At 45.8% G+C, this 23,122-nt stretch overlaps 1 long non-coding RNA gene across 1 annotated transcript in view; it reads left to right on the plus strand.

Annotated features, from left to right (window-relative positions):
• Window positions 1-23,122, plus strand: part of LOC107185193 — a 25,439-nt gene that overhangs the window by 1,203 nt on the left and 1,114 nt on the right. The window contains exons 2-3 of the long non-coding RNA XR_001516111.1: window positions 6,386-6,388; window positions 10,254-10,264. This is a non-coding gene — a long non-coding RNA (uncharacterized LOC107185193). The remainder of the gene's footprint in view (window positions 1-6,385; window positions 6,389-10,253; window positions 10,265-23,122) is intronic.

Below are 23,122 nucleotides of genomic sequence, written 5' to 3' on the forward strand. Positions count from 1 at the left end.
ATTTCATGGGCACATTGGCAAAGAGCCTGGGGCAGAAATAAAAATATATCCTCTTCTGAAGTACAATCTGGAGACCAGGCTCTCTGGGAAAGTCTTCACTGAGTAAGCGATCCCTAAATTGCAGAATGTAGGCTGCCTGTGAACACATCTCCCTGACTGGTTAGGGCCCAGGGAAGGGGATGGGCAAGTAAATCCGTTAGGTTGGGATTGCACAGTGGAGAAGGTATGTGCAGGGCCCAGAGGGGACTGTGACAGCCTAGAGCAGCCCTTCAGGGGGGCTGATGCAGGAGCCAGGAGGAGGACGACGTGGACTTTTCCAAGTGGAGGCAAAGCAGAGGCAACAATCTGTAAGGTGTTTAAAAAACCCCAAGTAGAGGGAAGGATGGTGGTGAGGGTGGGAATTGAGGCAGGAAGAGCTAGGGCCAGAGGCCGGGGGTCTTTTTGCTCTAAGGCAGCGGTTCTCAACCTGTGGGTCGCGACCCCTTTGGGGGTCAGATGACCCTTTCACGGGGGTCGCCTAAGACCATCGGAAAACACACAATTACATATTGTTTTTGTGAGTAATCACTATGCTTTATGTTCAATTTGTAACAATGAAAATACATCCTGCATATCAGATATTTACATTACGGTTCATAACAGTAGCAAAATTACAGTTATGAAGTAGCAATGAAAATAATGTTATGGTTGGAGGTTACCACAACATGAGGAACTGTATTAAAGGGTCGCAGCATTAGAAAGGTTGAGAACCACTGCTCTAAGGAGTCTGGCCTTATCCTGGAACTTGGTGGGGAAGTGATATCAGTGAGCTTTTAATCATGAAAGTGACAGTTCACTTACTGGCCACTTAGCAAAAGCCAGACCCTATGTGAGCAGTTTGCTGGTTTATCCCATTTAAGTGATCTGTGAGGTGGTTTCTAAATGTGTTCCTGTTATAGTTGTGGGGGGCGGGGGGGAAGCCCCAGGTCTCATGTCTGCCAGGGAGCTCCCAGCAGCTGCAGAGACCACTGTGTTTCTGTTGGAAGGTGGGTGGGCTCTAGCAGGGTGAGCAGGGTCTCCAGGACTCCAGCTGATTGGAAGTTGAGGGTGGGTGAGTCGACCAAAGACTGGTGTGGCATCCAGATTTCCGATTTGTTATTTAATTATGAAACGTTTCCATACACAAAACCAAAGGACATAACATAACCAACACCCACCTGAGACAGTTACCAAAATTTTGCTACATTTTCTTTATCTGTTCATCCCCCTTTTTCTTTAATGACACAGCCAAGACATTTCGTGTCACCCCTACATTTTCTTATTTTTTTTAGAAAGAGGAAGGGAGAGGGATAGAGAGAAGCATCAATGAGAGAGAATCATCAATTGGCTGCCTCCTGCACACCCCTTACTGGGGATCTAGCCCACAACCAAGGTACATGTCCCTGACCGGAATCGAACCCAGGGCCACACTCTGTCCACTGAGCCAAACCGGTTAGGGCGCCCATACATTTTTGAATGCATTTTCCTACAGAGCTATGGTGCCTTATCACAGCTAAGAATAACCAAGAATTCATCCAGTACCCAGGCTATAATTGGATTTCCCCAAAAACATCTTTTTACAATTGGTCTGTTTGAATCATCGGCAAACGGTGTCAGCACTTTGTCTCTTAAGTCTTGTTCTAGGGCAGTTCCTGTCCCCACAACTTGAACTCATTGCAGAAATGATGGGGTCAATTGAGTCGGTTCAGTTGTGTTTTGTATAAGTTTGAGGAATGTTCAATTGTCACTGTCTTACTGGTGTGTCTGAAGATCTATTGACACCTGGAGAGATCTAAGGATAGATATAGTGCCAGATCTTAAAAACTGATCATAGATGCCATTGACCATGTAGCAGGGATCTGGCATATTTTGGTAAAGCCTCAGTCCAAGCTGACTCCACCATGTGACTTTGAGCAGGTTACTTAACTCCCCTGGGAGCTTGCTTTCCCATGTGTAAGGGAGAGACACAGCCCCGTCACACAGGTATTTGTAAGGGTTCTGTGTGATGATGTGGGCATGGGCTTAGCTTTGTTCCTGGCATGTGGTCATCACAGGAGGAGGGTGGGTATTGCTCCAGGTCACATGGAGCAGCTGAGTCCCGAGGTTGGAGTTACTGCTAAAGAAGCACAGCCTTCCCCTGAGAGGTAGCTTCTAGCCTCATAAGTGCTGAGTCAGGGACATGACTCCCAGGGTGTGACAGGAAATTGGTGCGCAGATCCTCAGACACCAACTCCAAGCTCTGCGGAGCCTGAAATGCTAATTTTGAGGCCTTTTCCCTTTACATTGGGGCTCAGCTCTGCCTCTCCTGCCTGTTCTGTGCATTGTGCAGATACAAAGCAGACCCTAATAAAGGGTGTGGGTCTACAGAGTCCTGACCCCCCAGTTCTGGTCTAAATCAGATGTGTCAGGCTTGGAGCCTAGTGTCTGTTTCAGAAGCTCCCATAGCTGACCACATGTCAGCCCTGGAATATAAGCAGGACACATATGATGACCCCCATCCTATCTAATAAACAGGGAACATGCTAATTGACCCTCACGTCATCGCAAAGGATCGAATGATGGCGGCGCCCACAGCCAATAAGGAGGGAACAAGCTAATTGACTGCCCCGCCCTCAAAGATGGCAGCACCCAGCCCCCCAGCCTCCCAGGGCTGGCCCTAGGCACAGGCAAGCCTTGGATGGCAGCAGCCCGGCTGCCTGAGGCTCAGGTAACCAGGGCCGGCGGAGGCTTGCGATGTCAGCAGTGGCAGCAGCAGAGGTGTGATGGGGCATCACCTTCCCCTGATCGCCGGGTCGCCTCCCGCCCCTGAGGGCTCCTGGACTCTGAGAGGGGGCAGGCAGGGCTGAGGGACCCCCCACTCCAGTGCATGAATTTTCATGCACCAGGCCTCTAGTCATATAATAATAGAAATGGAAGTTTGAGAGGCTATTTGCCCAAAGCCACACGGCCAGTAAATCAGGAAACCAGAAGTAGAAAGAACCAGTGTTTTCCATTGCTCCAGCCTTTCCCAAAATGTGTTGGCAGAACACTTCTGAAGGAGGTTAATAAATGCTCCATTAAGGTCGAATTCTGTTTGTAATTTGGCTTGGGAAATACTGAACTTTAAAAAGTGCTTCTTTGGGAGAAGTTCTCAGAGCCTGTAAGGCTTCAGTGGGCAGGGGCTCTGATGGGGCTCGACCTGGCTTCCTGGCTTCTTTGACCCCAAACCACACAGATCCAGGGGGCTCCTCGGCAACCTGCCCCCCACGCCTTGCTAGCTCAAGGGTATTTTCTGAGAACACCTCTGCCCTTAGCTCCTTCCCCAGGCCCTAAGGAAGCAATGATGCCTTTCCCACCTGCCTATGATCCCTGACCAGCCCTGGGGTAGGGGATGTGGGCCAGGAAGTGCTCCAGGAGCCCAGGAACAAGCCTGATCCTGCAGCCCATCACAGTGCACATCAATAGCAAGTTACAGGGGTATCTTACCCCGTCTTCTGATGCTGTCAGGTGGAGCGAAGAGATTAAACCCTGAGAGGGTATGGCTACCTTAATTCCTTGGTTGATATTATAATAAACTAGAGGTCCAATGCATGAAATTCGTGCAAAAGTAGGCCTTCCTTCCCCTGGCTGCTGGCACCAGCTTCCCTCTGGCACCCGGGACCTGGGCTTCCCTCGCAGCCCCGGCTTCGTCTGAAAGGACGGAAGGACCTCCAGAAGGACGTCTGGTTTAATTAGCATATTATGCTTTTATTATTATAGGTTAGAGGTATTTAAAATACATTTGTGGGGTCCTAGCCACTCTGGCTCAGTGGATAGAGCGTCGACCCCTGGAATGAAGGGTCCCAGGTTCAATTCTGGTCAAGGGCACATGCCTGGGTTGCAGGCTCGATCCCCAGTAGGAGGCTTGCAGGAGGCAGCCCATCAATGATTTTCTTCATTGATGTTTCTATCTCTCTCTCCCTCCCCCTCTCTGAAATCAATAAAAATATATTAAAAAATAAAATACATCTGTGGGACCAGTACTAAGGTAAAGAACCCTCCTTCTTAGAGTCTGCCTTGTTACCCACATGACAGTTGGCTGTGCCAAGGGGAGGGCTGGGAAAGCGAGAGCCATGGCGAGCCCCAGAGGGCTGTGCACATAGTAACAAAACACCATGTGGATGACCCAGTGGAGAACTGGAGATCTTGGGTCCACCCAGTGTGAGGGCCTCCCCTGATGCAGGTCCCCCTTGACCACAGCTCAGCCTGCCTAGAGCACAGTTCTCTAATTCAACATCTTCCCATCTTAGACTGTGGAGATACTGGGGCAGAGAGAGGACAAAGGACCGCTTGTTACAAAGACTGGGGAGGGGGCCTTTTAGAAAGAGGCTTGGAGAAGGAATTGTGTGAGAAAGGAGCCCTCCCGTCTTCCTGGATTTTCTCATGAAAAGAAAGTGGGCTCAGCTCTGATTGGATTGAAAACTGATGCCTCAACCATGGGTGAGATGGGAATCAAATCCTCTCTCCCCACCTGCTACAAAAGTGTCCGCAGGAATCATAGCTATTTGGGGGACTGGAGCCTTGAGAGACCTTTGGGGTCCAGGTTGAAAATGCCAGTGTTCAAGGAACCCGGCGGGCGAGTTAATGACACCGGCTGGATGTGGGCCATGGGGAGTGATGGTGACCAGGGCGCACTTTGAGATTCTGCGTTCCACCGGAGGAGGCTACTTCTTGTCCATGGGAATCTGGTCCTGCTGTTGCTGTTCAGAGTTTTCAAGAAAAGCCAGACATTGTGTGAAATCCCGCAATTAAAGAAATTATCGATTGATAATTTTCAGAGAGGAAGGGAGAGAAAGAGAAACACCAATTTGTTCACATATTTATGCATTCATCAGCCAGTTCTTGTATGTGTCCTGACCGGGGATTGAACCTACAACCTTGGTGTATAACCACCTCAGCTACCTGGCCAGGGCTGAAATCCCCCAATTTTTAAATGCCAGATCTAGTTCAAATCGTTTTATCTATTATGTAGGTCACAGAAAAGACATCTGAGGGCAGATACAGTTAGAAATTATAGACCTAGCCCTGGCCAGTTTGCCTCAGTGGATAGTGTCAGTGCTGGGACTAAAGGGTTGTGGGTTTTCCAGTCAAGGGCATATACCTCATTTGCAGGCTCAATCTGCACCCTGAGCAACCAGGCTCGCTCTCTCTCTCTCTCCCTCCCTCTCTCTCCCTTCCTCTCTGGAATAGCCTTCTGGAATGAATTAAGTTTGAAAAACGAGGTTCCACTGTATTTCCTTCCAAGCTTTTTAGATACTCTCTCTCTCTCTCTCTCACACACACACACACACACCCTCTCCTTGCTGTTATTTGCATCAGAGGCAATCTTCCGGTCTTTCTGAGCTTTGCTTCTCTGACGCTTTTACAGAAATATGTTCCTCATGCTGGTGGCTTCTAGCTTTCATCAGATAGGTTTTATTTATGTTTAAGTTGTATTGATTTTTAGACAGAGAGGAAGGGGAGGGAGAGAAACAAGATGCCAGAGCAAAACTTCCATCGGCTACCGCTGGGGATCGAATGCACAACCAGCACATATGCTCTGACAGGGAATCCAACCAGAGACCTTCCGGAGAATCAAGAAGTCCTTCGGAGTACAGGACGGCACCCGCCCGACAAACCAGGCGGGTCAGGGCTCGTCAGTGAGGTTTTAACGAGGAGGCGGGTGATCTTGGCCATGGGCGGCGCCTGTGCCCTCCCGCAGGAGACAGACTGCGGAGGTGGGGAGCGGCTGCTAGAGTTTTCTCCAGATTTTACCGAGCTGTCCCGAGAGGGACACACGTGGTAAATAGACAAAGGAGGTCAGCGCTGATTGGGCAGCTCTCCGGGGTCCCTGAGCCTCTGAGCCACTCCCGACAAACCGGACGAGAAAAAAAGGAAGCCCTAGTGGCGAGATGCTAATTTGTATGTCTCTTCCCAGGATGCCCAGCAGTGCTTCTGATTCTTGTTAAAGACAAATGTTTTAACACTCTCTATTGGTAAGTAGATGCTCTTGGGAGATTCTTAGAGAAAACATATAATGGATACTATGAATGTAATTATTTACTAAAACTAAAACTATCACTGTAAGGGAAAAGTGAACAAATTCTAGGGCTTTAAATAGCTCAAGCAGCGAAAGATAGTTTGCACTGGTCCGAATGTAGTGAGTTATCACAAATGCTTGTACACAGTCTGTTACAGATTGAAAGCCTCCTTCTATTTGCCTCCCTTCTCACTACTGCATTTGACTAGTCTCTTTTGCAAAGTAGCCCCTCTCCGCATGTGAAATACAACATTGTTGCATGTGAAATACAACATTGTTCCGTGTTTCTTTATCTTACTTAAAATGCTTTTATATCAACAAAACAAAAAGGGAGTCCACTGTATGGGAGAACATATTTGGCAATGATACATCTGATGAGGTGTTAATATCCAAAATATATAAGGAATTCATACAACTTAACAAAAGGAAGACAATCCAATTAAAAAATGGACAAAGGACCTAAATAGACACTTCTCCAAAGTGGACATACAGATAGCCAACAGACATGAAAAGAAACCCGAAACACCAATCAGAAAGAATGTATGCACCCCAATGTTCATAGCAGCACATTTTACAATAGCCAAGATTTTGAAACAGCCCAAGTGGCCATTAGTAGATGAGTGGATAAAAAAAATCGCGGTACATTTATACCATGGAATACTATGCAGCAGTAAAAAGAAGAATCTCTTACCCTTTGAGACAGCATGGAGAGACCTGGAGAGTATCAGCCTAAGTGAAATAAGACAGGTATCACATGATCTCACTTGTATGTGGAATCTAATTAACAAATATCCCCTCCCATCAACCCAGGCATTTGCCCTGACTGGGAATTAAACCCTCAACAACTTTTCCGTGTTCCCAATGACGCTCCAACTGAGCCACAGGGCCAGGATGAAAGACTAATATTTGATGATACAACACTTAGACAAAATTAAGAGAAATTTCAAAGTTGGCAATCCTGTTAAAATTTGAAGATAGAGAAGTGGACATTCCAAGAGTCTGAAACTAGAGGAGAAGGCGGAGAAGGGCAGAGTATATCTTGGGATGTCCAGATCAGGCCTCCAAGCCACTTTCTCCTCCTGGTTCTGCACTTAGCTTTCTGTGTAACCTTAAGAAAGCCATTCAGCTGCCTCCTCACTTGAAACTGAGGTCAGAACAATGATCCTCTTTCCTCGTTTGTTAGATGGAAGTGCAGTCCCCTAACAGCATCAGAACCGAGGAGGAGTGCTGTGGGACGGATGCCACAAATACGTATACATCTAATAAAGGAAACGATTTGGTTTGTCCTTACAGGTGCAGGCAATGCAAGGCACCTGAGATCATTGGATTTCCCTAGCACTTTCATGAGTATCATCCTATTTCATCTGGCAGCAACCTGACCCAGAGGTATGGCGGTATTAGGACCACCACCCAAGGCTTAGAGAGACCAAGGGCTCCCTGTGGGTGTTTTCAATCTAGATCTCGCCCCCTTTCCAGTACACCTCACTGTTTCCTCAGTAAAGGGCATACGCTGAGACGGCGAACCACCTTAGTTACAGTGGATTGTTTAAGCCAATTACTGTTGCTATAATCACACACCAGCAACAGCACTCCCCGAGGAAAGGCCATAAGTGGTACTGTGAGAGAATAACAGTCCAGTTGCACAGCCAGTGTTCTGTATTTGCCAAAGAAAGCCCTTATGTTTGTGTTGTATTTCATAAGGTGCAAAGTATTTTTGTATTATTCATTTAACTTAATATTTTTTACAACCTGATTAGGTTGGTATGGAAAACTCATTTTACAATGAAAAGACCGAGCTTCTGAGGGATCAAATGGGCAGCTCAAGGCCAGCCAGAGATCATTCCTTGCAAGGCCAGAATAATCTTCCTTCTTTAAGAGTTCTCTCTACTACTCCATAATGAAAAATCCACAATGAAAGAGTGGCAACAAATAAAACCAATTGCTGTGGTGTCCAAGGCAGTAGAAACATTGCCAAAAAAAGGAAGGAAAGAAGGAAGGAAAAAAAGGAAGCATAGATAATAAAATGTGGGGGGTGGGTGGGATAGGTGTTATTTTCTAAGACTTGTGTGACTAAGATAGGGTTGCCAGATAAAATACAAGATGCTTAGTCAGATTTGAATTTCAGATAAGTCATTTTTAGTATGAGTATATCCCAAATATTGCATGGTATGTCCTGCAACCATTGCATACACCATAATTTGAAGCCAAAAGAATCTTGGTTTGCAAAAGCCTGCATTTGAGAAGAGAATGGATTTTTCTTTTAACCCCAAATCTTTACGTTTTACTAGAAAAGCAAAGCTTGGTGGACCCATGTCGTAAGCCAATACCACGAGCCTCCAATTCCTGCTATTTCACGCCTGACATTGTGGATAGGAAGGTGCATGAGACATGGTTCATTTCCTAGATCACTTTAAACCTCTTTTCAGAGAGCTCTCCAGAGACAAGGGGACCTCCCTTTTCAGCGTGGTTCACGCAGGGTCATGAAAGCTCAATCCGCTGCTGTCCACTGGTCTTTGCTGACAGAAAGTCACGCACAATGCATTACCGTCAGGCAGGACTTAGAAAAAAAAATTTCTTTATGCCTTTATGCAGCAAAAGGCTAGTCAAGTGAAGCAGTGGGAGTGCAGAAGGAACAAAGAAATCTGTAACTGGCTGTGATCAATTAATTGTAGGCGCCACTGCACTCGGACCAGCCAAAGAGGTGGCTTACAGTGTGGCTTATATAAAGCTCTAAGAATTTATTCATTTTACAGTTACGGTGATTATTTATAGCAGGTTATTTTTCAATATATGAACCTACATATCATATATAAACCATATATTTTTCAATGAAAGCATTAAATATAGGAACTTCCTCAAGAAAAGAGCCTTTCCCTCTGTAGTGGAGGTAAAGGAGCACCAGGCAGCCCTCCTGGAGCATTGTGGGAGATTGGCATGCAAAACAATCCCCGGTCACATCCACTAGAATCAAAAAGGTGGGTCCCAGCGGTTCTCTGAGTGCGATGAAGCCACTCGATTAGCGGTAAATCTCAGAGCGGCAGGGCGTTTTCTTAGGAAGGGTGTAGGCAGAGTCACCCCTGGAGGAAGATGGGGGGCCCCCATCTAAACAGAAAGGGAGGCAAGTGAATTTTGCCCACGGAGGCTAAAATAAGAACTACATGATTAGCAGTAAGATTTAAAAGTGAGCCCATGGAAAGCAGGCGCCCAGCAATCGCAGGCAGAAGTGCCGCGACCAGGAACTTGCCTGGTTTTTCCCCGAAGAGCGGCCCCCAACACCAGAGAGGCGCCTCTCTTTCTTTTTCATTATTCTTCATTTTTAAATTTCTCTTTATTGGTGAAAGTATTACAGATGCCCCTCCCCCCACCCCTTCGCCGCGCCCCCGCCCGCCAGAGAGGCACCTTTCTGAGCGCTCGTGCCTTTCCTTTCCCTGTAGGTTAGCCCAGGGCGGGGCGGACGCTTTGGACCCGGAAAAGTGAGCAGTGACCGATCGGCACGCAGCGCGGCTTCCGGGCCTTTTTCTTTTCAGGGTCAGTAGCAGGTACCAACTACTTGACCCCCGCAGAGCTCTCTTGCGTAGGACAAAATTATTTTCAGTAATATTCATGTAATAATCCGTAATAATCACTGCTTCCTTCATTCGTCCTTTAGTTTTAAAACAATTAACAAGTTAAAAAGGAATAAATTTCTATTTGAAAATATTTTATATACATATATATTTTTTAAAATATATTTTATTGATTCTTCACAGAGAGGAAGGGAGAGAGACAGAGAGTTAGAAACATCCATGAGAGAGAAACATCGATCAGCTGTCTCCTGCACACACCCCACTGGGGATGTGCCTGCAACCAAGGTACATGCCCTTGACGGGAATCGAACCTGGGACCCTTCAGTCCGCCCGAGCTCTGTCGACCTGGGACCCTTCAGTCCGCCCGAGCTCTGTCCACTGATCCAAACCGGTTAGGGCTATGGTGTTTTTTTTTAATTGATTCTAGAGAGAGGAAGGGGGAGAGAGAGAAACATCGATTGTCTCCCACACTGCCCAGACAGGAATCCAAACCGCCACTTGGGTGTGTGCCCTGACGGGGAATCAAACCCACCACCCCTTTGTGTACAGGAGGGTGCTCCAACCATTGAACCACACCCCCAGGGACTATGGTGTTGTTTTTGTTTTGTTTTCTTAATAGACTTTATTTTTAGGACAGTTTTAAGTTCAAGGAAAAATTGTAAGAGCAGAATATGGAGATTTCCAAGGTACCTACCCCCTACAGCCTTGCTCACTATCAGCATCCTGAACTGGAGAGGTACATTTGTTATAATCCACAAATTAAACATCACTTATCTCCCAAAGTCCCTAGTTTATGCTGGCGTTTGCTATTGGTGCTCATTCTATGGGTTTGGACAAAAGTATGATGACATGTGTCCACTATTCAAGTTTCATATACTAGTAGAGTGGTTTCACTGGCCTAAAAATCTTCTTTGCTCTACCTGTTCACCCCGCCCTCCCACCTAACTCATAGCAACCACTTATCCTTTCTATCTCCATAATATTGCCTTTTCCAATATATGACTACTGTCATAGACTGTAGTTGGAATCACACAGAATATAGACTTTCATGTTGGCCTTTTCCACTTAGTAATATATCTTTAAGTTTCTTCCATGTCTTTTCATGGCTTAATAGCTCATTTCTTTTTAGCACTGAGCGAGTAATATTCCACTGTCTGAATGGACCACAGTGTATCCATTTACCTACTGAGGAACATTTTCCAAGTTTGGGTAATTATGAATAAAGCTGCTGTAAGTAGCCATATGCAGGTTTCTGTGTGGACATAGTTTTTCACTCCTTTGGGTACACACCAAGGAGCACGGTGATGTTGGATCACAGGGTAAGAATGCTAGTATGTTCAGTTTGGTAAAAACCTGCCAAGCTGTCTTCCAAAGTAGCTGTACCATGTTGCATTCCCACCAGCAATGAATAAGGGTTCCTGTTGCTCCACATCCTCCTCAGCATTCGGTGTTGTCAGTGTTTTGGATTTAAAGGAAGGTGCTCTGAGCTCCTTCTGATTAGAGTGAGGTCAGGAGAGGAGCCTTATTAACACACATCTGGTCCCTCCAGCCCTGGGCCAGGGGCAACAGCGCTGTCTTCAGCACTGTCACTGAATTCTGTCCTTCTTTCCTCCCACCCCTTGAATCCCGTCCTTTACTGCCACCTTGTAGTTTGCAGAGGAGCCTTAACCCATTCATCAGGAGTAACCGGACTCTACCAAGGCCTGGAAAACTTTGTATATTAAAGTCAGTGAATTTTTTGAAATGTTTATTCACTCACTTGTTAATTTAGTCTAAAAACACTTTTTGAATACCTATGAAGTCTGGGTTTGGGTGCTAGGCACGGGGATGCATAGATGAAAGAACTTGGGAAACACTTGCTCTGTAGTTGGGGGTGGGTTGGGCAGAAAACAGGGTGGATGATGAGAATATGAGGCATTAGGTAGCAGGATAAAGTCAGCCCAGAGACTCTGCCCGGATCGGGTAGGGTGTTTTTGCTAAAGACAGTGACTAGGATCTCAGAGATGGGGATCAGAGAGGTGGGCCCTAGAAGCATGCATCTCTACAAGGGATCAATTTCCATTCTGGCCCCTGGAAAGCAAGACATTTGATATCCAGATCAATGCAATTATTGGTCCTCAAGGGAGCACACAGAGAAGCAATGCAGGTCCCTGAGGTGGGCACACTGTTCTTGCTGTGCTGGTGTCTGGAACACTCATCCTACACACGCTCACACACACATGCACACACATATACACATGCACATGCTGGGGGAACAGAGGTCACAATCTAGGCAACTGAGGAAACACTATTCAGATATAAGAGGCAAAGGGGTTTGGGGAGCAATGGGCAGACAGCCTTAGGAACCCAGGTATTTGTTCTAATTCTTCATTTCCTTTAACCAGGTCTATCAGTTGAAATCATGATGAAATTTGGACTAGAGGTCATCTAAAGTGGTATTTATAGGATTCAGACTCTTTCCACTGTAGAAAAATGAAAAAGAAACATAAATGTATTATTTCCTCCATAATTAGGGGCTTTTGAGAGTGATATCACCCTTGTTATTGTCTTTGCTTTGCTCTGATGGATGGCCAGCCTCCTTCTTCAGGGAAGAAAGATGATGCTGGCTTTGTTATTATTTTTATTATCATTACTATTTTAAACTGAAGCAAATATAATAGAACAGGGTTGAGGAAAGACTTGTGGATTTTTCCCTTGCGGCCCCACACTTTAGCTCTCAACCCTGAATTCCTCTAAACAAAGTGGTTAGGCCTGAGATGCTGGGAGATGCTCACAGAGACGGACAGCTGACAAGTACTGGCAGCTCGACATCAGGTAACCGTGACCACAAGGGGACCCTTGACCCGCAAAAGAGACAGCCAGCGAGATGACACCTGGTCCTCGGAAAACTGCTCCTCCCTTCTGAGCAGAGAGTCGCCCTGGACAGCCCGCCCCCGACAGCCCGCCCCTTCCCCAGGTTATCACCTCACGGCTTCACCCGTGACAGTGACCCTGTCCGGGCCCCAGCTCAGGGGCCAGTACTGAGGGGAGGTATGCTCCAGTCCCCGACGCCACAGGAAACTGGCATTTAGGCTGAGTGCAGATGAAAGGATACGCTCTATCTGCAAAAGCCCATTTCTGGGAACACAAATAAACAAAATGGAAAGATCATGTAGTTGCTATTAAACGTGGACAAAGAATGGTTTTGTTCTTAGTTGTTATAAGTGCATTCCTTGAAGAACGTTTCCTCCCAAAGTAAATATTTTGCTTTGTATTTTAATTGAATACAAAATCAAATGGTAAAAGCCAGTCAAGTTTAGCAGTGGGGGGGTTAGTGATACTAACTTGCTAACTTAAGCCAAGTTACTAACTTAAGGTAAGTTAGAAGTTAGCGGTACTAACATTTAAACAGTTCTTATAACCCACTGCCATCGGACCAGCCAAGGAGTGTGCTTTCACTTTCAATATATAAATCTCTTAAGTAGCTACTCTAAATAACTTAGGATGAGTTGTTTTAATAATTTTCAAAAATGATTTAATGTTATATGGACCCTACAATATAATGCTACAGAAAGCAATACATGTCCGATGATTTTCCTTGGATTTTAAAAAGGTTAACACAAGCTGATACTCAAAATGAATGTAGTTGCATGATGGGAAAATAGAAGCAGATTACCAAATGGAAGCATCTCATCACCCACCAATGAGGTGAGTCACTCAGGGAGGATCACAGAAAAAAAATGAACGTGCTTGGGTCAAAGGTTTAGCAATAAAAATATGAGATATTTCATGTCAACAAAATGAGCTTTGGTTTCTCTTTTTTAATCGTCTCCCTATGATTTGTAAAATGCCTTCCTGATTCAAAGCAGCAGGTGGCAGTAATTCACAGAAGATTCGCTTTCCATCCACTTTGTACTTAGAGCTATGGCTAGAGAGCTTCTCAGCCAAGTATACATCTAGTGTTCATTCATACTTGTTATTTTCTAGGCTTTTTCCTCCAGTAATTCCTAATAGTTATAATCAGTCAAAGAGTTATGTCAAATTTAATGCAGTCATGTCCTTCACCTTTGTAGAGGTTGTCACAAAGTGCTGCTTTGTAGAGGTTGTCACAAAGTGCTGAAAATAGTCTCTCACCAATGGCTTTGTTACTGGCGGTAAAGCCCACTCCAGGCTTAGCCGTAAGCACCCTCACCAAGTTCCAGGCAAGAAACCTCACATTAACCAGAAGAAAAGGAATGAGAAGGATTAGAACATGATCAATAAATAATTATGACCTTCGCCTGTCAAATCGTTATTTTCCCGTTTTAAAACCTTTGTATTTTAAAATAGTAAACGTTAAAGTGAATTGAAGTTTTCAAGGACAGAAGGACGTGTATATTCGATTCATTTATTTAAAGAAAATGTTGTGTAAATAACCATTAAAGTGAGACTTGGATTTCGCAAAACCCACGGGGTGAGTTTCAAATGGCCGAGCCGAGAAGCTCTGTGACTTCAAATAGGACGTCCCAGGTGCAGGGACCAAGGTCCTGCCCTGCACCAGGAGAGAGCGCTGTGAGCCGGGGAAGGAGGGCGGAGGAGGTGGAGGGCGGGCGTCCTCACTGACCGGCTTGACAGTTGGGTTTGGTCTTCCTGGAAAACAGCCCTTCTTTAGGAAGACGTCCATTGGGTCCCAGGGGTCCGAGGGGTCCGAGGGGTGAAAATGTCTCACCTGCTAACCTGTGCTGTTCTTCAGAACATGCTGGAAACCACCCATCCCCTAATTTCTCTGGGCTCTGTCTCCCAGTCTCTCTCTGCAGGCTGTCCCCACTCTTGCCCATGACCTGTGCATTCCAGACCCAAGCATGGTTAGGGCTCCCCGGCGTTTTCTCCCCGCCCTGATGATGGCATACGCCTAATGGCAGGGCAGGGAAGGAGACAATCATATGGGAATAACAGTAAAGGAAACTGAAATTTATAGGTGTAACATATTGGGCAACTGCCTGTTTTTATCTAGACCAGTGGTTCTCAACCTTGGCTGCACATTAGAATCACCTGGGAATCTTTTTAGAATCCTGATTTCTGGGCCTCATCCTCCAGAAATCCTGTTTCTTTGTTACTAATGTTGTGACCTCACCCCATAACAGAGAAAGAGAATTTCCGGAGGAGGAGGCCCAGAAATCAGGATTCTAAAAAGATTCCCAGATGATTCTAATGTGCAGCCAAGGTTGAGAACCACTGGTTTAGAGTTTAAACTTTGACGCTTCTCTCTCAATGGGATCCACCTGGAACATTCCTCGCAGCTGTGGTGCCGGGGCCCAGGCAGGCAGGGACGTGAGGAGCCCAGAGCCACGAGCCACAGGGAACAAGCGGCCTCTGTGTCCTGGGAAGGTGCTCAGCTCTGCAGAATCTTCCGGCGGCAGGTGAGGCAGCCACCCAGCCCCCGCCTGGAGCAGAGCACTGTCTGTGTTCTGGTTTGCAGGGTTGACCCTGGCGGGAGCTTTTCTGCGTTTTAAAATCGGATTTCCTTCTCCTCTGGACTGGTTGCTTTGTTTCTGCCTGTTCCATGAACGCACCCCTCTGTGGCTGTGGGGCGGGGTGGGCAGGGGTGGGCTGGGGTGGGAAGGGCGCTGGGCTGGCTTTGGGTCCCTGTGGGTCACCAATCGCCCAGTCCTCGCCGTGTGCCAGCGCCTCGTCTCCTCGGGCCTCGCTCTCCTCCTTTGTACAAGGGGAATGAGAACAATTTCGGGCCCAAAAGATGGGAAGTGTGACCGTGTGAGGGCCCTGCTGGTGTCCTGGTTAGCACCATTGCGGTACCCGCCCGCCTGACTTGCTGTGGCCTCCATTCTTACCCATCTTTCTCCTTCAGGCTTCAAAGCCAGCTCAGAAATGGCCTTGTCCGGGGCTGTCAGTGAGCCCTGCGTTACTAGGCGTCTCCGTGGGAGTTTCCTTGGCTTTGTTTTCCTCGCACCTACATAGACTCTGCGCTCCTGCGACAACCGTTACTGCACCCCTCTGTGTTCCTCAGGGCACGCAGGAGGCAGAGGCCTCGGGTCTGCATGGTGGTCCCAGGCCCAGAGTGGGTGGAGGAAAACGGAGTTGGTGGATGAGACACCGAGACTGGCCAGGGCCGATGAACTGACATAAGAATGAGCTTGAGAAACGAGGAACAGGTCATGCATGGGGAGGCAGGCCCAGGGGAGGCAGGCACAGGGGAAGCAGCCGTACCTGGTGTCTCAGCTCTCAGAGGGAGGTACACGTTCCTTTGCTGCCCCTAAAATCAGCACAGAGTCAAATAATATTGCTTCTGCCTTAGCCGGTATTCAGTGGTTACAGCGTCGCCCCTGCCCCTCTGGGCACCGAAAGGTTATGGGTTCGATTTCTGGTTAAGGGCATGTACCTGGGTTGCCGGTACCATCACGGGCCCTGGTCCGGGCACTGTGGGAGGCAACCAGCGATTTCTCATTGATATTTCTATCTCCCTCTCGTGGCTTCTCTCTGAAATCAATAAAAGCATCTTTAAAAAAAAAAGAAAGAAAGAAAGAATGAGAACCTTTAAAAAAAATAAAAATCAATGGAAAAAATATCCTTGGGTGAGGCTTAACAACAACAACAGCAAATAATAATAATAATACTTCTACCAAAACAATGTTCTTCTATGCAATATAGCAAATATCATGTCTGAAAAAAGAGCATAAGGAGGAGGTGATAATCATTACCATTTTAGTAGTTAAATAGCATTAATTGAGCTCTTGCTGATCGGGACTGTGCTAAGTACAGTTGTTTTTTCTCCTAATCACTCTATGAGGTAGTACTATTGCTATACCCATTTTTTTTTCTATTTTAAAAATCAAAAGACAATTTATATATAACATTACATAGTTTCAGGTGTACAACATAATGATTTGATATTTGTAGCAAAATGATCACCACTATAAGTTTAGTTAACATCTGTTACTTCACTTAGTTACAATTTTTTTCTTATGATGAGAACTTTCATGATCTAGTCTGAGCAACTTTCCGATACACAATACAGTATTATTAAATGTAGGCACCATGCTGTAACATTACATCCCCATGACTAACTTATTTTATAACTCGAAGTTTTTACTTTTTGGCCACCTTCATCCATTTGCTCCCCCATCTCCCAATCTGTTCTCTGCGTCTATGAGCTCTGGTTTTGTTTTGTTTTGTTTTGTTTTAGATTCTACATTCGACCGATATCATACAATATTTGTCATTCTCTGCCTGACTTATTTCGCTTAGCATTACCATAATGCCATCAAAGATTTCCTTGTTGTTTTTTATGACTAAATAGTATTTTATTCTAATATCTATATATATAAAAGCCTAAGTGACCATTCGACCGTTCGACCATTTGAGTGGTGGCAGATGCTCAATGCACAGGCATGGAAACATGGAACAGACTGATGAATCTCAGAGGAAAAAGAAGAGGAAGGGGGGAGGGAAGAGATTAACCAAAGATCTTATATGTATACTAGAGGCCCAGGGCACAGATTTGTGCACTGGTGGGGTCCCTTGGCCTGGCCTATGGGGGTCAGGCCGAAACCAGCAGTCTGACATCCCCCAAGGGGTCCCGGATTGCGAGAGGGTGCAGGCCAGGCCGAGGGAGCCCACTGATGCATGAATTTGTGCACCAGGCCACTAATATATATACATAATTTCTTTATCCATCCATCAAGGGACACTTAAGTTGTTTCCATGTCTTGGCTATTGTAAATAGTGCTGCAGTAAACATGGGGGTACAGATATCTTTTTCGGTTGATTTTTTCTTCAAATAGAACACCTACAAATTGAATTGCTGGATTATATAGTAGTTCTGTTTTTAAGTGTTTTCCACTGTGACTGCACCAATTTACATTCTCACCAAGAGTGCACAAGGGTTACATTTTCTCCACATTCTCGCCAACACTTACTATTTCTTGTGTTTTTGGTAATAGCCATTATAATAGTTGTGGGGTGATATCTCATTGTGGTTTTGGTTTGCAGTTCCTGATGATAAGTGATGTTGAGCATCTTTTCATGTACCTGTTGACCATCTGACCATTTGGAAAATATTGTTGTTTTTTTTAATTTTTTATACTCAGGTATTTCACCTCATGCTCTGAATACTGAATGGATATGAATGATTCAGTAGATTTGCCCAGATTTTTTTTTACAGAGGATACATCTATTTTTATCCTTATTTGGGGTTTGATTTTTTTTTAACTTTCCACTTTCTTTAATATATTTCTTCAAAGCAGACAAGTTAAATCTCTTCTGTGTGAATGTTTTTCTTTTTTTAATTTAAAATTTTAAAATTTTGTTTAGATCCTCGGCACATTTTTTAATAAAAAATTTTTTTTTGACTATTGAGTTGTATGAGTTCTTTATATATTTTGGGCTGTTGACCCTTTATTATATATATGATTTGAAAGTGTTTTCTCCTAATCAGTAGGTTGCCTTTTCATTTTGTAGATTGTTTTCTTCGCTTTTTATTTTATTTATTTATCTTAAATATATATTTTTATTGATTTCAGAGAGGAAGGGAGAGGGAGAGAGAGAGATAGAAACATCAATGATAAGAGAGAATCATTGATTGGCTGCCTCCTGCACACTCCTTACTAGGGATCAATTGATCCGGGCATGTGCCCTTGACCGGAATCAAACCTGGGGCCCTTCAGTCCACAGTGGATGCTCTATCCACTGAGCCAAACCGGCTAGGGCTCCTTTGCTTTTCAGTTTGATGTCATCCCACATGTTTATTTTTGCCTTTGCTTTAGTGTCAAATTTTTAAAAATCATTGCGAAGAGCAATTTCAAGGAGCTTACTGCCCATGTCTTATTATACTCATTCTAATAATGAGAAAACTGAGCCTTTTAATACTAACTTGTGCATGGTCACACTGCTAGCAAGTGGCAGAAATGGAATCGGCGAAAGTGTGTCTCAGCTCTGGCTGCAATAACAAACTACCATAGACTGAGTGGCTTAGACAATAAACATTTATTTCTCACAGTGGCTGAAAGTCCAAGATCAGGGTGTTGGCAAACTTGATTCTGGTGAGGGCTCTCTTCATGGTTTGTAGAAAGTTTCTTTTTGCTGCATCCTCACATGGCAGGGCAGGGGGCGGGAAGAGGAGAGAGAGAGAGAGAGAGAGAGAGAGAGAGAGAGAGAGAGAGAGAAGGGAACCTCTGTTGTGTCTCTTCTTATAAGGGCATTAATCCCATTCATGAGGGCTCCACTCTCATGACCTATAAACACCCCCCAAAGGCCCCACCTCCAAAGCCATCATATTGGGGATTTGGGCTTCAATATATGAATTTGGAGGTACATAAACACTCAGTCCACAGCAAGGGGGCAACAGCCTTTTGGTTTTAACATATCAGCCTTCCTAGGCACTCAGGACTTTTCTCTGTATATGATTTAGATTAAGACACCTACAGTTACATCATTGGATACTGACAGCATCTACGGGGTAGAATGCAGTTTTCATTGAGTCAAGAATATCCATTGAGAATCTATGCACAGGAAACTACAGGCATGTGACCTGACCTCTGCTTATTACCTCCCAGAGAAGGCAAATGGGAATGACAAGTTATTTCAAGGAAGGCCACACAGAGATTATGCCAGATCTCCAGCTCTCTCTTCCCTGTGGTGCAGTGACCCTGTGTGCCTCAGGGACCTCTGTCCCCTGCTGTAGGGGTCCCTGTACTAACCTCCTAGCCATGAGCACATCCTGCTGAGCCTGAGGCCAGCACTGGACAGTGGCATGGATTTCCCATCAGCAGTCATCAGTCAAAAATTGCAGATGTTCTGTTTTTAGAAATATATTCTGTCACCATTAACACATGATACATATATTTTATGTAAGTTTTTTTTTCTGTAGTCATGCTCACAAACTGAATGACCTACCCTGGAGATTGGATTGTGCTTATAATTTTCTTTAAAATGCAATAGATACTCTTTATTTAAACTGTGACTAGTCTCTCTCTTTCCTTGGAAATTCCACAGACTGAATGTATATGTCTACACTTCCACCAACATTTTAGGGGGGTGGGCGGGCAATGGGCTCGGTTTTAGAAAACTGGAGCTGAGTCCTGGCTGGGTCACTTCTCCCCGCTGTGGGTCTTTGGGTGAGCAGCCCCACCTGTCCAGCCTGATGTTCCTCATTTGGAAACTGTGCTTCCGGACCTTACATCATCCTTTGGTGTTACTTTGTACTTTAGAGACACAGTGTCAGGTCAATCTCACTATTTACTCAGCGACAGAGGTCATTTCTCTAGTGTATTCCTTGCCACGGTGCTTGTCGATAGCAGGGCCAATAAACATTTGTTGGCAGTCTCCTTGTTCAAATAACAGTGTTTATGCCTCTTTGTAAAGGATGGAAGAATGTGGAATCCTTTCTGAATTCAGGTTCTTAGGGATTAAAAGATGTGCACTTGAATAAAAAAGTCTTGCCTGCAATTATGTATGTTGCTATATAATGCACAACTATATAGAAATCAAGTCCCCATTTTTAAATAATAGGGTCCCATAACTAGTCGCCTGGGAACTCATCAAAGTTCCCAGTGGTCAAGTTTAAGACCAGTCCTCATTTCTGCTGAGTTTCATGGATATTCGTAGCAGTTTGGAATTGTTGAAAGGTTGGCTGCAGCAACTTGAAGATCAGAAATTGAGCATCTTCTGGTGCTTGTATGACTTCTGAACCAACCTAGAGCCTGTCTATAGCTGATACCATGGATCCTTGGATATGGAAACTGTTCATTCATGAAAAATTTTAAAAAAAAGCAATGCCTTCCTATTATTTGGGTAGAGGTGACATTTCATTACAATGAACAAGAAACTACTGATGGGCCAAAGAACTTATGTACTTACATGCATAGCCCATGGACATGGGCAATAGGGTAGTGAGGACCTGGGTGGGGGGAGGTAGGTAGGGGCTGGGAGGATGGGGAGAAGGGGGAGAAAATGGAAGATATTTGTAATACGATCAACAATAAAAAAATATATTAAAAAAAGAAACTACTGATGTGCCCTGGCCTGTGGTTAGAACATTCGCCTGTGCCCTGGCCCTTGACCAGGAAGCGAACCTGTGGTGTTCTAACCACAAGTTAGAACACTGGCCAGGGCCTGATAGATATAATCATCTGAAATGGATTATTAAAGTGCCTATCATGTTTATAATGTTGAACATGATTCTGGTAGTCTAACGTTTCTGGAATACCAGGTGCCTAGAATTTGGGGACTTTGTATCTTAATGCTTTTAAATTCTGGATTTAGTTTAAGCATTAAGTTCATGACTGACACAAAGCACCCATTTTCAACAAGCTCCCATTCGGCTGTGATGGGGGTTCTCCAACTAGGAATGCTCAGCGCTAACAAATGATGCCCTTTTCAAATATCAAAAATTAGTAAAGAGAGCCTTCCCTCCAAGTTTTGTGTTTTGTTTGTTTTGAGCACATTTACAATAGAGGGCACATATTTCTCAAAAAAGCAGTCAAGTTTATTTGCTAATGAAGAAACCAGTATGCAGGAACCTGTTGATTGAATCGAACTGCCCAAAGCAATTGAACTAAAGAGATGACAGCTGCTGGCTGACTTCTGGAGACAGAAAAGATGGATGAATGTGGAGTTAGGAAGTGTTGCCACAGAGCACAAAACTGATTTACACTTCCTTTACTACCTGGCTTTAAATTGGATATTGATCTGGGTCTGTGAACCTATGTACTTTATATATGTGAAGCAAAGAAACAAGCTAATGAGGAAAAATAAACATTATCTGCTCATTTGCAGGCAACTAAATATTATTAAATTTATAGCAACAAAGTTTCTATATCTTCTGAAAGTTTCTTCAAATGTCCTTGTCTGAAATTCCACTCCCTATAGAGATATGTAACACTTAATAATTTGGTGAATATCTTCCAGATTTTTCTGACTATCTTCAAACACATACATGTATATCCTATATCATAAAGAGCTAATATGCAAATGGTTGTCACAACCTCACGTGGGAACTACTCAGACACTCAACACTGAGAGAGAGGAATGGGGACCAGCCAGGCTGCAGCCTGGGAGAGGGACAAGCCGCCTGCCCTGCAGTCCCAGGCACCAGTAGCTGCGGCTGGGGCAAAGCCGCCTGCCCACAGTCCCCTGCAACTGTGGCCGGCCTGGGCGAAGCTGGCCCAGGTCCTGGGTCCCTGCGACTGACCAGAGGAGAGAATTCTGGGTCCTGGGTGCGGGGCAAGGCAGAGGCAGTTAGGGCCAATCAGGCCAGCAAGGGAGCAGTTAGGGGCAGTCAGGCAGGCAGGCAAGTGAACGGTTAGGAGCCAGTGGTCTAGGATTGAGAGAGGCAGTCTGACATCCCCTGAGGGGTCCCAGATGGGAGAGGGTGCAGGCCGGGCTGAGGGACACCCCTGCCTGGTGCACGAATTTTGTGCACCGGGCCTGTAGCACACACACACACACACACACACACACTCCCCCTCTCTCTCTCTCTCTCTCTCTCTCTCTCTCTCTGGTATTGGGTATCATAATATGTGTATCTTTGAAATGGTTTTTTCCTCCTTCCTCCTGGTTTATAATGAAACTAGGGGCCTAGTGTACGAATTTGTGCACCTTGAAAGGAACTGTGGGCCCTGAGGCTGGGGTGGGCACAGGGGTGGGTCTCAGCCCATCCTCCACATCCCCCCCGGCTCCTCCCGCCCTGGTCCCTGGTCCCCTGTCTGCCAGCAGCCTTGCTGCCGCCGCTGCTGCTGCTCCCGCTCCCATGCGCCGACAGCACTGGCCCTGCTCGCACCCGCTGACCACACAGAGTGATTGGGGCCAGCACCAGCAGCAGGTGTGAGCGGGGCTGGTGCCATCAGCAGGTGCGAGTGGTGGCTGCTGCCCCGATTGCCCCTCAGGAGCAGGGGGAGGTGGAGAAGCCCTGATGGGCCATCAGGGCCTGCAGCCGCCGCTCGCACCCACTGACAGTGCTAAGCATTTGGGTCCTGCACCAGGTTCTAGCAGCGGGTGCTAGCGGGGCCAGTGCCAGCAGCAGGTGTGAGTGCTGGGTGGGACCCTGGTGCCCGGGAGCAAAGGATTTTCAGTAACCACCAGCAGCTCACCTGATGACAGCGACTGGCACCCCACTTGGTCTTGAGCCCCCGCTCATCTGCTCCACCATCCCACCACGGCTGATGCCCATCATGTTCCGTGCTCTGCCACCTGTTGCTGACGCCTGCCATGTTCCGCATGTGCCCCCTAGTGGTCAGCTCGCATCATAGTGATCCATTGTTCTGCCATTCAGTCTATTTGCATATTAGGGTTTTATGTACTAGTATATAGCAGGGTTTTCCTGCTTTTATGGCTCTGAAGAAAGCAGGAAAGTCCACTCAAACCTGTAGAGACAAACATGATCACAAGCTTTCTTTATCTCTGTGATTTCTTAGAGGCCCAATGCATGTAATTCATGCAAGAGTAGGCCTTCCTTCCCCCAGCTGCTGGCACCAGCTTCCTTCTGACACCCAGGACCTGGGCTTCCCCCCAGCCACAGACCCCCTCTTAT

Source organism: Myotis davidii, unplaced genomic scaffold, assembly GCF_000327345.1.
Source record: "Myotis davidii unplaced genomic scaffold, ASM32734v1 scaffold49, whole genome shotgun sequence".
In the NCBI taxonomy this organism is placed as follows: Eukaryota; Metazoa; Chordata; class Mammalia; order Chiroptera; family Vespertilionidae; genus Myotis; species Myotis davidii.